General features: G+C 35.9%; 1 long non-coding RNA gene across 1 annotated transcript; it reads left to right on the top strand.

The window, feature by feature from the left end:
* Window positions 1-315: 315 nt before the first annotated feature.
* LOC130460946 (uncharacterized) lies at window positions 316-4279 on the top strand. Its single transcript, XR_008921184.1, has 2 exons — window positions 316-1733; window positions 4026-4279. It is a non-coding gene; the product is annotated as an uncharacterized lncRNA (long non-coding RNA).
* Window positions 4280-5324: the final 1045 nt, after the last annotated feature.

Genomic DNA, 5324 nt, shown 5'->3' with positions numbered 1-5324 from the left:
GTGTCGTAGTACTCACGATGCATTTCATGCATTCCCATGTAATTTATGATTTGTTTCCAAATCAGTGTGCTCAACAAGTCGGCGCCCGCGAGTGTGGCTATTACATTATGAAGTTCATGCATGAAATAGTCACGTTACACCATAACTCTGATGAGCGGTTAGATAATGTTCGTTCTTTTACCATATTTTAGTTGAAATACTAATACTAGTACTTGTACGTAGTAGAATTCTTAATTTACAAGTAGCATTACTTATCATGTTACTTATTTCAGGCTTACACTCCAAGAAATGCGTCTTATACCGATGAGGAAATAGATGTGGTTCGTGAGCAATGGGCTAAGTTTTTTACAACCGAGTATTTATTTACTTAGTTTGTTTAGACACAAAGATGGAAGCGTTTATATCTTCATGGATTTGGTAAAGTTCTTTAATTTTTCCATAATTACAAGTCTGCTGGATTTGCTAATTTATTGCTTTGAATACTAATCTGTTGGTCTTGCTGCTGCTGTGAATACTGATCTGCTGGTCTTGCTACTGAATACTAATATGCTGGTCTTGCTGCTGCTGTTGTGATTTACTGATATGTTGCTAATTTATTGCTTTGAATACTAATCTGCTGGTCTTGCTGCTGCTGTGAATACTAATATGCTGCTGTGAATAATTGACCTTATCATAAATCTATTGATGTGTATGAATATTATGCTACAAGCCGTTTTTGAGTCTGACATGCAAAGGCCATTTAATACAAGTTGTGTTCAGGAAATTCCAAATGTTTGAACTCTGAAATCAATATATAGGATAGGTGAAGAACTGAGAGCAGTGAAGAGATTGATGAGAATGTTTTTTCTAACCCATTTTATCTGAAAGAAACTCCCCTTGTTCTGGATTGAGAATGTGTAAAGCCCTAGCTTTACTCTCTCCTGCAGACACAAGAACCACAGTAGCAACACCCAAATACAAGGCTAAACAACGAGACCAAGAACAAAACAAATAGGAGAAGGGGAATTCGGTTGATTGGCTCTTTAACTCAGATCAGAACTGTGCAGTTCTGTGCACTGATCTGCGTGCCTCAACTTTGAACAAAACAAATAGGAGAAGGGGAATTCGATTGATTAGGTGACAAGTCTCTTTAACTCTCTATAATTTTTTGAATAACTTTCTCTTTCCTCTCCACCTTTACTTATACTACTTGGCTGTTTACAACCATTAATGACTGCTACAATTCTGCTTGTCAGGTAGTGCCGTAGTGGTAACGGTCTTTAGAATTTCACTTTTGCTCAGTTGAATTCCAATTAGTTCAGTTTAACTTAACACTAATATAGTCCATTTTTCGATAAGTTCAGGTTGGCCTCAGCTGATCTTAAGATATACTGTCGGTGATCTATGCCCACGTATTGTGGTGCTAACTATAGCAGATTGGTAAACTATGGCAACAAAGCAAGGAAAAAAATATTATCATTTTGTGTGCTAACTGTTTCCTTCGTACTTGCTTGGTCCGTCATTGTGTTGAATTGTTTTATCTGTTTGAATTTGCAAAATTGTAGAAATCAAATTATATGGCAGCCTCCTCCTGTTTTCTTTCTTTTTTCTAATTTATTTGTTTATTGAGGTGGTTAAAACATCACAGTTTTTGTTGTTTTTACAGCTTGTTTTGAGTACTGGAAGCGGTGTTAATGGTTTCACTCTAGATCCATCTCCTTGGAGAGTATATTTTAACTCATCCAGACATCAAGGTAAGGACACTTCCTGATTAGAACTAGCTAGAACAGATTGTTGTTACAGTGAGGAATCTATTTACTTAGCTAGTTATTGTCTTTAACTTTAGCAATTTCACAGCACAGTCAGTCCAAGGAAGTATGAGAAACTTCGGGTTTCATATATATCATCATCAAATTTTGGTTGATAGATTATCTGTTAGTCACTTTAAGTTTTCTGAATGTACGAACCAGAACCGCTCATTTCCTTTCCTAATTTTCTTTCTTTGGAATCACTCATTGAACTCTCTCTCTAAAGTCAGCTTTAAAACATAGTAACAAGTACACCAGGAAACAATATTTATGCTTCCAAAAAGTAAGCATATGCTGAATATGTTCGTCCTATGTCTTCTGTAAGCTTCTTCCACTTTCTTTAAATTGATTAGCCCCTTCTCTTGACCTGCACCACCTGTAAACAAGAGTGGCACGTTTCCGGCTCTAATTGCATATGATCTAAAATGACATTTAAGGCTCATAGGATCGTTATAGGTCATATTTAGGCTAAAATGACATTTCCGCTCCCAACTTTGAACTAAAGAACCTAAGGACTCATTTTATTCTTATTACATGACTAATATGCATAGTTTTAACTTTCTAAAACTCATTCGACTCTACGTATGACATTTAAGGCTCATAGGATCGTTATAGGTCATATTTAGGCTAAAATGACATTTCCGCTCCCAACTTTGAACTAAAGAACCTAAGGACTCATTTGATTCTTATTACATGACTAATATGCATAGTTTTAACTTTCTAAAACTCATTCGAATCTACGTATGCACATTTAAGGCTCATTGGGTCGTTATAGGTCATATTTAGGCTAAAATGACATTTCCGCTCCCAACTTTGAACTAAAGAACCTAAGGACTCATTTGATTCTTATTACATGATTAATATGCATATTTTTACCTTTCTAAAACTCATTCTAATCTACGTATGCACATTTAAGGCTCATTGGGTCGTTATAGGTCATATTCAGAGCTAAAATGACATTTCCGCACCCAACTTTGAACTAAAGAACCTAAGGACTCGTTTGATTCTTATTACATGACTAATATGCATACTTTTAACTTTCTAAAACTCATTCGAATATGTTTATGCACATTTAAGGCTCATTAGGTCGTTATAGCTCATGTTTAGAGCTAAAATGACATTTCCGCTCTCAAATTTGAACTAAAGAACCTAAGGACTTATTTGATTCTTATTACAAGATTAATATGCATATTTTTAACTTTATAAAACTCATTCCAATCTACATATGCACATTCTAAGGCTCATTGAGTCGTTATAGGTCATATTTAGAGCTAAAATGACATTTCCGCTCCCAACCTTGAACTAAAGAACCTAAGGACTCATTTGATTCTTATTACATTATTAATATGCATATTTTTAACTTTCTAAAACTCATTCGAATCTATTTATGCACATTTAAGGCTCATTGGGTTGTTATAGGTCATGTTTAGAGCTAAAATGACATTTCCGCTCTCAACTTTGAACTAAAGAACCTAAGGACTTATTTAGTTCTTATTTCATGATTATTATGCATATTTTTAACTTTATAAAACTCATTCCAATCTACGTATGCACATTTTAAGGCTCATTGAGTCGTTATAGGTCATATTTAGAGCTAAACTGACATTTCCGCTCCCAACTTTGAAGTAAAGAACCTAAGGATTCATTTAATTCTTATTAACTGATTAGTATGCATATTTTTACCTTTCTAAAACTCATTCCAATCTATGTATGACATTGAAGGCTCATTGGGTCGTTATAGGTCATATTTAGAGCTAAAATGACATTTCCGCTCCCAACTTTGAACTAAAGAACCTAAGGACTCATTTGATTCTTATTACATGACTAATATGCATATTTTTAACTATCTAAAACTCATTCGAATCTATTTATGCACATTTAAGGCTCATTATGTCGTTATAGGTCATGTTTAGAGCTAAAATGACATTTCCGCTATCAACTTTGAACTACAGAACCTAACGACTCATTTGATTCTTATTACATGATTAATATGCATTAGATCTGTCTAAATTAGAGCTGTTCCACCAACTAATTAATCATGGTTTGACAGGCACCAGCTTTCGTGGACACTTGAATGCTCACAGAGCAATTAGAAGTACATGTTTAGCTGCATGGTTTTCAACAACTTAATTATCTCTATAGTCTGCAACTATATGTTTTTATGCTTCAGTGGAATGTAAACATAATATCGTGAGTGTAAACTTTGGTACTCATGTATATTTTCCTTCCATCTTGCAGGGATCGAGTCGATTGGAAGAAATTCAACACTGCCTTAATTAAGGTTTATAATGCATGATCTAAAGTGAGCTAAGTGGCCGGATTAGAGAAATTTGTTAGACTAGCTCTCTAGCCTTTTGTCTTTATTTGTTAATATTAGTTGTAATTTGTTAGACTAGCTAGGTGTTTAAAATTGCAAACGTACGTACTATACGCTTGGGTTACTATAAATGAAGTTAATGTAATGATTTATTTATTAAAAATAAGCAGATTCATACCTTTGCTATTCTGGTATTGATTGGTGTACAGGTTTCAATACTCAATGGAGTATATATCTAGATTTAGGTATTGCTACCTATTTTATATTTTAAAAGAATTTGGAAAAAAAATTTAATGTTGTTGAAGGGGGCTTTTAATGTACGCCTCAACAACATATGAATTATGGTGCCAAGAATACAGGTCTGTTGTGGGGGGCTTTTAAGAAGTGAGCCTCAACAGAGGTGTCTGTTGAGGCGGGCTTTTGAAATGCCCCCCACAACAGGTCCTTTTTTTCCCCTTTGGTTTAGGGCTGTTGAGGCTCACTTTTGAAAGCCCGCCTCAACAGAGTGCCTGTTGAGGCAAACAAAGCCCGCCTCAACAGAGTGCCTGTTGAGGCGAACAAAGCCCGCCTCAACAGCTCAGTGAGCTGTTGAAGCCCCGTCTGTCGAAGCGGGCAATGTTCGCCTCAATAAGCCCAAAATGCCCCCCTCAACAGATAGTTTTTCCACTAGTGATAGGAGTCGCCATTCAGTTTTTAACAACAATGAGAAAAACCGACAAAACCCGGTTATCGTGACATAAAGGGAGTGCAATTATGTTTGACCACGACGGCCGTAGGTTCCCTTGTGATCCCTGGTGTGGGGATCTCTCAACATACATCCGCAAGGTAGAGATTGAGGGTTCGGGGGACTGTAACTACCGAGAGGAGTACTCGCTCGTCGATAGCTCCAGAGGCAGGATATCCTTACTAGCTCAGCATAAATAATTGAAGGGACATGCGTTAACTATTAAACTAATCTGAGTTGATTTTAGCAATATGCAACATATAATACTAGATCGATCGCGATTATCTCTTATCTGATTTAAATAGCATTAAGGGACCTAGCATGATAATCCAATTTCCCAAAAATATTATATTTGTTAGGCATGGTAGAACAATCAGATTTAGTTAGTTTAACAGTTCATAAAAAGGGCGAGGAAAGCAATTAAATCATAGAAAAGGGATACATTACGACGCACCCTTGAGAGGTGCGTCACGGTTCTCAGAAAACTAACCACTTT

This window comes from Spinacia oleracea, chromosome 5 (genome assembly GCF_020520425.1).
Source record: "Spinacia oleracea cultivar Varoflay chromosome 5, BTI_SOV_V1, whole genome shotgun sequence".
Lineage (NCBI taxonomy): Eukaryota > Viridiplantae > Streptophyta > Magnoliopsida > Caryophyllales > Amaranthaceae > Spinacia > Spinacia oleracea.
Note: the sequence above shows the minus strand (reverse complement) of the source record. Positions and strands in the feature narration are given on the sequence as shown.